The sequence below is a fragment of the Petaurus breviceps genome, unplaced genomic scaffold, assembly GCF_028583685.1.
Source record: "Petaurus breviceps papuanus isolate PSGF00001 unplaced genomic scaffold, PetGlider_PUasm1.0 37, whole genome shotgun sequence".
Taxonomy (NCBI): Eukaryota; Metazoa; Chordata; class Mammalia; order Diprotodontia; family Petauridae; genus Petaurus; species Petaurus breviceps.
In genome coordinates this window covers 29,724,386-29,735,168 of record NW_027186296.1, presented here as the reverse complement: position 1 = coordinate 29,735,168, position 10,783 = coordinate 29,724,386, and the positions used below count along the sequence as shown (strand labels likewise).

The following is a 10,783-nucleotide window of genomic DNA, read 5'->3' as shown; positions in this document are numbered from 1 at the left end:
GAGAGAGAGAGATGGAGAGAGAGAGAGAGAGAGAGAGAGAGAGAGAACATTTATTGAAGCATACACAGTGGCCAGGTGACAGAGATCAGGCAGTCAGTATCCTTCTCCCTCCAGTGGCTCATAGCAGTTCTTAGCTCGATCACTGCCAGAAAAGAAAATGCAGAAGGGGTCAAAGTTGGGGTGTATAGATCTTTTTAGATATGAGCTCAGTCCTGGCTCTGTGCTTCCTGAAGCATCAGTCCTTCCAGCTCTGAAGTCAGTTAGAAGGCTTTTAGCACAACAAAGGACGAACCTGAGGCATCTAGTCAAAACCAACTTCAGAAAATCAACATGTTGGATTGGAAACACTAAGAATGTTCAATTAGGCTTCAAGAATGAGGTTCTCATTGACTAGTCACCCCCATTTTAAACAACTGAATGAAAAAACATCTATTAAGTGATTACTCTGTGATAAGGACATTGGCGTGGTCTAATTTTGGTTCATCTTTAACTTCTTCTAGGGCCTGTATAGAATTGAATTCTCTACCTCAGTATCCTGTCCTACACATGGAGAAGAAACATGACTGTCCAAAAAGGGGTAAATTCAACTCTGCCCCAGTGAGAATTATATGTAATAATGCCAAACTGAGAGAGGAATTCATTAATATCCCACCTCTGAGGAAAAAAAATTGGCTTACTCATTTTCATACAATAAATGATTCCTTCTAATTTCATAAATAATGGGAGAGAGCAGCACATGAGACCCAAAAAACATGTTGACTTCCATGAATGTGATAGAAACAAAAAGAGCATCTTTTTAAGATCAGCCACTCTACTAAGATGACACCATCATCAACTAGATGACATAATCCCTATTAATGTCAGGGAACCTGCATGTGACTCAGCATGTCATTGTTGGGTAAGGGAGGTAAATGGGGAGGGTGGCAAAAAAGAAAGGAATAAGCAATTATATAGCTCCCGTTATGTGCCAACTCTGTACTAAGTGCTTTTTTTTTACAAGTTTTATCTAATTTGATGATTTGATATTATCTCGTGGCAAATAAATAGCATGATTTAGGGAAACTGGTCTCATTACTTTATAGTAATACCTCATATCATTGGGATAATCCTAGAAAAAGATGCACAAAACCTAGATTCTAGGACAGTGTGGAATGGTGGGAAATACACTGATTTGGAGTCAAAGGACCTAAATTTCAATTCCAGATCCACTATTTGCTTCCTTTATGCCTTGGGCAAATCACTTAAATTCGTTGAACCTAAGTTTCTTCATCTCTAAAGTGAAAGGATTGGACCCAATGACCTGTGAGTTCCCTTCTAATCCTAAATCTTTAGTTCATCCAGCATCTGGTTTTGTGCATTTGGGTCACAGAAAGTGTGATCTCCTGGGAAAAGTACTGAATTTATACGTTTAGTAGTCAAGAAATTCAATTTCTAGTCCAGACTTCACCATCAGCAGGGCCAATTCAATTTATAGCCATGAGAAGAGACTGGCTGCCTGTGATTAGAGGGGCTCTCAAAGTGCCCCTCCTTTTGGTCTGCCACAATATTGACAACTTCTTGCCATTAGTCTTTCCTTTGTGTTGCAACAGAGAAAGTCCCTATTAAAATATAATTGTATACATCATCTGAGAAGACTAATACATAAAATCATTATTACTCATTAACAATTTACCTTGAATTGGTTTGTCAAATTAGCTATCTGAGACACAGGCTTAGTAAATACTGATGAATCAAGATGTTGCAATATGGGGTACTTTCTTTTTTTTCAGCTTATTAATACAGTATTTATTTGTCTTCCCTCTGTCAAACCCTGAGCCCATGGCTTTCCCCAGGGCTACCTGGTAAGATGGAGGTGGAGGTATACACAGGCTGGAAGAGACATGGAAGAACCAGGAGGACAAGGAGGAACATTCAGAAATGTAGGGGGAATAGAAATGGCTCCATCACATGTAGAGAGCCCCATGGCCTCAGACAGGGCAAAGCCCAAGATGGCGTAGGAAAAAAGCTGTTGCTTCAGGGAGGGGTTCCTGGCATAGCTAATGATGGGACTTCCAAACACAATCCCAATCCTAGCTCCAGAGCCAGCCAGGACCCCCACAGTGGCAGCCCCAGCCCCAATAAACTTGGCTGCTATGTCAATGTCCCTTGAGACGGCACCAGTTTGGAATCCACATCTGGGGACAAGAGAGGTCAAGGGACTTGATGCTGCCAAAATGCTGAGGTTCTCATCTGTCCAAACCTCTGGCCGTTTTAGCACCACTGCAGACAGTGGTCTACTCAGCAGCTGAGAGCTGCTCCTCACAAGGGCAGGGGTAGAGATGAACTTGGCGCAGGCATACATTCTCATGGGGTGAGGGGCAAAGCTGAAGAGCTTCTGGCAGAGCAGAGGAGACAGCAATATGGGGTACTTTCAGGAAATGGTGGAGTTCCACTGTGAGTTAGAGGTCTGAACAATTGGGAACATAAAAGCAAACAGATGAGTGCGCTTGGCCCCTGAAAGTAGGTACAGAAGATTTTGCATCACCTACCTCACAATTTTGCTTAGAAATAGCCTTGGCCAGAAATTAACTCAATGACCTTCAACAACATTCTAATAAAAAGAAAACACATCATCAACAAATATATTCCCACAGAATGAAAGAGGAAAAAAATGAAAGACTAGACTTTTAATGAAAAAAAGCCAAAAGATGTCAATGACTCTTTTCTTTCATATATACTAAAGCATAAACAGCTTGATACTTAATCATGTCGAGGAGGTCATAAGCCTCTATACCAGCAGGAAATAAGTCAGATTCCATTAAAAATATTCAACTATAAAGTTCATCCCCTGCCAGCTAACAGAAAAATACTAATAATATTACACTCTAATCTATTTCAAATTTGTTGATCACAAATGCTTTGACTCACTAGGACATAAAACTCCATTCATTTTCCTTAATAAGATTAAAATCAGTTCAACTATATAGATGGGTTTTCTGAAAGTAAGGGGCCTGGTGGGTTTGCAAAACTATTCAGCCAATTCACTTAGGTACAAAGTCTTCCTGTCTTCTTACCACCCACTCCTCTAAACTTCCCCATCAGCAAATCATTGCTACGCAGGGTTTCCCAATCTTATTTCCTACCAAACTCTACCTAGCCCATTCCTGGTCATTTATGAACTCAGACATAAGCTTCGTGACTTAGTTTACATTCCAGAGATGGAATCTGGGTGTGTTATTAATTAGCCCATTCATCTAGGTATGGTACAAAATAATTAGACCGATAGATTAAAAGCCTCTATAGTCAGCTGCAAAAAATAGTATGTAAAGAACCTACATACAAACCCCACTACAGGCCTAATGTTGGCTAGGATCAGAATTATAACTAGCAATTTTGCACCTTGAGCAAAATGACGATAACTGGATATAGGTTGGTTCAAATGGGGTTTTCTGAAACACCATGAGATTTTTAAGCTGTTAAAGGCTCAGCAAGTGCTCCTAAAATACAGCTGTTGCATAGAAGCAGAGGACAGAAGTTGGACCAAGCAGGGGAAGAAGTACAAACCTAGGAAGGTACTGTTCAGAATTACCTAAATTTTCCACCTTGGAAAGCAAAGCTCCAATGGCCTCATCCTAGTTGTGTCCAGGGCAAGACAATCTGTAGTTATGTAGTTATTCAGGGCTATCTTAGCTGTCCTTTCCATCCGCCCATTTTCTTGTGAAGCCCTGCTGTCCCCTTTTAAGCAGCACACTGTGTCTAATTTAGTCTTTGACGTACTGATTTTCCACCCTTCAAAGATCCTCTTGGGTAGATATTTAGAAAAACATATTACTGTGTGTGCTGTAATACAAATTTGATTCAATTTCCTGCCTCTCCACAGCTAATCTTCATCCTCTAATTTCCTAATAACTTGTTCTAGGATGTTCTGCTAGCCTTAAAAGGCATATCCAGCCAAGATTCCCTGAATTGTTTGCATCTAGACTCTTGTCACAATTTCTTTTCTTGTATACTGACACAAGAGGAGCAATAAAAGCCAAAGGCAGACTCTACATGACCAGTCACCAAGGTCTCTATCCCAGAGTCATTTCCTAAACAGGATGTTGGTTTCTCTATGATGCCAGAAGTCAGAGCAATAGACCATATCAGGGCTGGGCTTAGGAAGAACGAGTAAGGGTTTTTTGGTTTGGGTTTGGGTTTGGGGGGTTTGTTTGTTTGTTTGGCATCTCCCACTTCCCATTTCAGTGTCCTCTCTCCTCCAAGCCATAATAACATAAGGTACATTGTCTCTTTAAGGCATTTTCTTAGGTAGCAAATAATGATAAAATGCCAGTATATTAACATCAATTGAGGGGTCCAACAACCCCTCTCCATATAGATCTGACTTTCCCACATGGTACTCCTTCATCTACAAACTATCTCCTCACATGCTGTATTACTAAAACCTCTTCTCCGCTTTTGCCAAGTTGAAGGTGTTCTGATCAATTAATTCATATTAAGTTGTTAAAGATAACAAGATACTTACATTTTTGTAACTCAAATTCCTTAACCCAAAGTGAGAAAGCTTTCTAATGATAGAATTTTGGAGATTGGTGGGAAGCCAATGAAAATGATATTCTTAGTAGGAAAATCTTCCCATTTCTCTTAAATCACTTCATAATAGATACGTCCTTACTCCATTTGATAAGTTCATCCTTGCCCAAGGCAATCTTTAACCCTATGACTCATGACTGAGTTGTGATATAGTCATGATGAGGGACTTAAATTATCCAGATTCTCTCTCTCTCTCTCTCTCTCTCTCTCTCTCTCTCTCTGTCTCTCTCTCTCTCTCTCTCTCTCTCTCTCTCTCTCTCTCTCTCTCTCTCTCTCTCTCTCTCTCTCTCTCTCTCTCTCTCTCTCTCTCTCTCTCTCTCTCTCTCTCTCTCTCTCTCTCTCTCTCTCTCTCTCTCTCTCTCTCTCTCTCTCTCTCTCTTCAAAGTAGAGAAGCTAATAATCTCTTGACTAGCCTCAATAATAGTTTCATTCTTAAATAGGTAGAGGGAGCAATGAAGGAACTTCTATTCTGTATCTGATTTTCTCCAGCATGCAGGATCAGGTTGCTGAAGAAATGATGGGAACTTTGGTAGCAGGAAGGGGAATGCATGTGGCCATGCTTCCTTAGTATAAGTGAATAAATAATAGAGCAGGGAAGAAACCTGCATAGAGTTTGACTTGTACACTGAATTACTGAAGAGCAGATTTCAAAGGATTCAATGATAGGATGCCATGAACTAAAATTTTACAGGAGACATCAACTTAGAACATACAGAAATCTCTTAAAATGAAATTCAGAGCAGGGGTGGCTAGGTGGTTCAGTGAATAGAGCACCAGCCCTGGAGTCAGGAGGACCTGAGTTCAAATTCAACCTCAGACACAGAACACTTGCCAGCCATGTGACCTTAGGCAAGTCACTTAACCCCAATTGTCCTACCTTCCCCTCTCCAAAAAAAAAAAAAAGAATGAAATTCAGAGGACACAAAAAGAAACAATTCCAAAAAGCTGGGGGAAAGAAGATTTGTATAAAGAGAACATTGTGGCCACACAGGAGTCATCAAACAACTTAGATTTTTAAAAGAAATACAGAGATGTAAGGAAGGGCAGTTAACAGAGTACGAATTTTTTTTTAAAAGCCTATAACAAAATATGTAATAGAATACCAAAGCTGAAAATCTATTGAGACTACCAAGCAAAGTTCAGGAGAACAAGAAGAGGGGTTTTTTTAACTATATTGAGGATTTTTCCTTAATATGATATGTACTATCTGTCTAAAACCATGAACCAGCATTATCTATAGTAAGGACAAGCTAGAGGCCTTTCCAATAAGATCAGGAATAAAGCAAGAATGTCTATTATCACCATTACTATTCAATATCATCCTAAAAAATGCTAGCTATAGCTATAAGACAAAAAAGAGAAATTGGGAGAATAAGCTTAGGCAAATAGGAAACAAAATTATTGCTTTTTTCAGATGACATTAATGGTTGACTTTGAGAACTATAGAGAGAAGTGTTAATTAAAACAATGAACAACTTCTACAATGTTGCAATATATAAAATAAACCCATATAAATAATCAACATTTCTGTACATTACCAAAAAAATTACAGCAAGATAGACAAATTCCATTTTAAATAACTATAAAAAATAGAAAATATTTGAGATTCTATCAGTCAAGACACATAGAAAAACTATATAAGTACAACTATAAAACATTCTATACACAAATAAAGACAGATATAAATAGAGAAAATATTTGTTGCTTATGGGTAGGCCAAGAAACATAATAAAATTACTATACTACCAAAATTCACTTACTTAGTGCCATACCAAGTGATTAAGTTATAGAACTATAAAAATAATAACAAAAATCCAAAGGAACAGAAGGTCAACAATACCAAGAGAATTAATGAAAATTATGAGAAGGGGACCTAGCAGCACCAGTTCTCAAACCACAGTAAAAAGAAATAGTCATCAAAACAATTTAGTACTGGTTAAGAAATAGTTAAGTTTTGGGGTGGCTAGGTGACGCAGTGAGTAGAGCGTTGGCCCCGGAGTCAGGAGGACCTGAGTTCGGTTCCAGCCTCAGACACTTAACACCCACACAAAAATACTAGCCATGTAACCTTGGGAAAGTTACTTAACCCCAACTGCCCTCCAAAAAAAAATAGATAAGCTCAACAGTGGAATAGATTAGGCACATAAAATATAGAAGCCAACCAGCACAGTATTCTAGTGTTTGGCTAAACCTAAAGATACAAATTATTGGGACAAGAGCACAATATTTGACAAAACCTGTTGAGAAAACTGGAAAGTGGTCTGGTAGATAATAGGTACAGATTAGTATTTCACACCAAGTTAAACTTCAAATGACACATGACTTAAATGTAAAGGGTGACATCACAAACAAATTAGAAACATGGAAGATATTACATGTCATATCAATGGAGAGTGGATGAGTTCATGTGCAAACAAGAGACAAAGAAGTTCACAGAAAGTAAAATGGACAATTTTGATTACATAACATTTATAAGTTTTGCCTAAGCAAAAACAATGCAGCTAAAATTAGAAGAGAAACAGGCAAATGGGGGAAAAAATCTTTGCAGAATATTTCTCTGACAAAGGTCTCATTTCTAAGATACATGGGTAATTAATTCAAATTTAGAAAAATAAGAACCATTCCTCAATTAATAAATGGTCAAAAGATATTATCAAGAAGGTTTTGGAGGAAGAAATCCAAGCCATCAATATCCACATGAACAAAAATGCTCTAAATCACTAATAATTTAAAAAACACAAATTAAAACAACCCTAAGGTTGTTTGAATTAAGGTTCTATATCACACCTCTCAGATTGGAAAAGTTGCCCCCAAAAAGGAAATTAACAAATGCTGGAGGTTGCAGTACAAAAGTGCTATTGATGGTGAACTGGTCCAGCCATGCTGAGAAGCAAATTGTAACTAAGTATGCCTAAAAAGCTACTAAATTTTACATCCCCTTTCATCCAGCAATATCTATAGCCCTAAAGAGATTAAATAAAGAGAAAAAAGCACCCATATGTACAAAAAAAATTTATAGCAGCTCTGTTGATGGTGGCAAAGAAGTGGAAACCAAGCAGTGTCCATCAACTAGGAATTGGCTAAACAAGCTAGGATATATGAAAATGATGGAATACTACTGTGCTATATGAAATAATGAAGGGATGGTTTCAGAAAAAACTTGTAAAGATTTTTATGAATTGATAAAGTCTGGAACACGGTCAGGAGAACAATTTATACAATAATATTATAAAGATAAAAAAACTTCTGAAGGCTTAGGAACTCTGATCAACACCATGACCAACCATGATTCCAGAGGATTCATGGTGGAATGTGCTACCCAACTTCTAATGGAGAAGTGATGGGACTCAGAGTGTATAATGAGAATTTTTTTACATAATTAAGATAGGAATTTGTTTTTCTTGACAGTATAACAATTCTGTTTTTATTGCTTTCTCACTGGAGGGAAGGGGAGAGAGTAAATTCAGGTCTTCCTTTGAAAATAATAATAAAATTTAATTGTTAAACAGAACTATATTGAGAAAGTCAGGATGATCAAAGAAAGAAAGGGGCCACTGCTTGGGGTAGATGGATAATTAAAGAAAAGAGAAGGCAGAGCTATCAGCAAGGTCAAGTAAAGTGGTGGCCAAGAAAAGGACCTTTCAGAGAGCATTTTCAGTAAATCTGTGGAGTTGAAGTCATATTTTAAAGGGTTGAAGAATAAATAAGTGGTGAGGAAGTGGAAGCAATTATTTTAAACTAGTCTTTCTAAGAGTTTAGCAGTGAAAGGAAGGAAAGGCATATAATAATGCTTGAAGGTGTGACAGGGTCACCTAGTTGTGATCCAGTGACTAGAGGGGTGATTTTTTGTTTGTTTTCTTGCTTTTGTGACAGGGAAGACCTCAAATGTGTTAGTGGAAACAGGAAAAGAGCCAATAAATAAGGAGAGATTGAAGATGAGAATTTACTGATTAAAGAAGAGAGAGGTCAAGGAATACCAAGGAGGCCAGTGTCATTGAAATGCAGAGTGCATGAAGGTGAGAAAACTTCAAGAACACTGGAAGAGTAAGAATGACTCAGATTGGAAAGGGCTTTAAATGCCAAACCAAGAACTTTATATTCTGGAGGTAATAGGGACACATGACTATTGAGTAGGGGAGTTAAATATGCTTTATAGGAAAATCCCTTTGGCAACTGAGTGTAAAATGGATTGGAGTGAGGAGAGATTTGAGTGAGGGAGACCAACTAGAAGGCTATTGAGACCAACTAGAAGATAGATATAGATGGAGGGAAAGATAAATATCGGAATCATCTGCAGAGATATGATATGATGATTGAATCCATGGGAACTAATGATCTCACCAAGTGAGAGAATGTAGAGGGAAAAGAGAAGAGGATCCAACGCAGACCCTTTGGAGCTGGGGGGAGGGGGGGGACATATAATGACATTGTCTGGCATTGAACAACTCGTTCAATTCTTCTTCAAAGCCCCCTTCAAGTTTCAGGCAAAAACTACTACAACAGCCAAGAGCAAGCCTTTAATAGTTATACTTTCCTCAGGGATCCTAAACTTTAGACTTGAAAATAATTTGTGTAGGTTATATAAATTTGACTATATTTTACACAGTTTGTGAGAGGTATTGCAATATATTGCAATAGTGCAAGGAAGAAATACCCCAGGAATGGGTAGAGTGACTGACTTGGAGTGAGTAAAACTTGAATTCTAACCTAATTTCTGATACTAGATGAGTAATCATAATACATTATGTCACTGTGCTCCTCTGAGCACCAGGCAACTTTCTACCACTGTAAATGATAATTGGGAGATCCTTGTGGAAAGGATTTATGAATTTCATTTGCAAATTTTTGCCAGTTAAGTTTGTGGGTTTATGGAATTTAATCATGTATCTTAAATATCCCCAAGTTTACAAGAAAAAGTCTAGAAACCCTAATTTTAAAAGGAGACCAGAAACAGATCAAGACCAATTTTACTTAAGGACAACTCACAAGGAAATATGTATCTGCCACTAAGCAGTGTCCCCCCAAAATGATCCTGTGCAGGACAAATGGCCAGGACTACAGGTTCAATGGATGCCAGGCTCATTGTAAAATTCAAGTAGAAAACCTTTGTTATTGAGGACAGACTAAAAGCCTGCCTAACACACTGTTAGATTAGATTTTTTTAGCACAGTGGAGAAAAGGGGAGGATAGAATTTGGAGTTGTCTACATAAGACTGAGTCCTGCTATCACAGAGTATGTGGAAGACTAATGTAGAGATGTAGGGTTTGCTTCCAGGACATATGAATAAAGTTTAGTCACAGGCCAAGGTACAGATGGAATATTGAATTACAGCTAATGTGTCTGCCCCATCCAGATCTTTAGCTCAGCTCCATCTTCAAATGTTTTGCCCCTTCTCCAAACATACCTAGATTTCAAAGGTGACAAATATTATGATTTCTAATTCACCAGATGGTCAGAAAGAGAACTGCCAAACATGGAATTCCTAGAACTTGAAATGAGCAGAAAGAATTAAGAACCAAAGTCTAGAGTCCAGTTGGTCCAACTTCAAGGTCAGGGAGTTTTAGAGTTTAAGTTGGGGAGACAAGAAGAATGAAGCAGAATTTATCCCATCACTTGGTCTAGAAGCTTCGAAAGGTGCTCAGAACCAAGCCGTCCTTTCCTCTCTTCTTTGGATCAGTATCAGTGGATGAGTGATTGAAGGGAAGTAACATGAAAGTCAGTGTTAGTGGCTGAGGAAGAAAGATGGTCAGGTTAACAGTAACACGCTTGTAAAAGCAATGTGGTTGTTGTTTGTCCTTCGTTCCGGAAGAGGATCATGACTTCAGGGCAGTGATGCCATGACGTGCAAGTGAACAGGATTTAAGTTAAGGAGGACTGTGCACAGTTATTAGCTTCACTTTCTCATCTGGAACCATCTGGGTCCAGTAACGAGACATAGATTAGGATGACTAAAGATAGCCCCGGATGCAGTGGGAGACCTTGGCCTTTTGAAGCTAAGGTTTTTAACAGGTCTCAATTTGAGTGAGGCAACATCCATTCAGTGATTAAGCCTGGGTAAGAAATGAGGCAGAGAATGGCCTCTTTACCTAGTTTTTAAAAAATCAATCTGGGAGAAGACCCTTGTGGTTTCTGGCCAAAAACAGAAACAATTGCTATTTACTTTCACTCTGAGCCAATCAGGGCCCAAGCAATGACCAAGTGGAGCTTGACCAG

General features: G+C 38.5%; 1 pseudogene; it reads right to left on the bottom strand.

Moving 5' to 3' along the window:
* Positions 1–1,766: 1,766 nt before the first annotated feature.
* Positions 1,767–2,389, bottom strand: LOC138168517 (ATP synthase F(0) complex subunit C2, mitochondrial pseudogene; annotated as a pseudogene).
* Between the last annotated feature and the right edge of the window lie 8,394 nt (positions 2,390–10,783).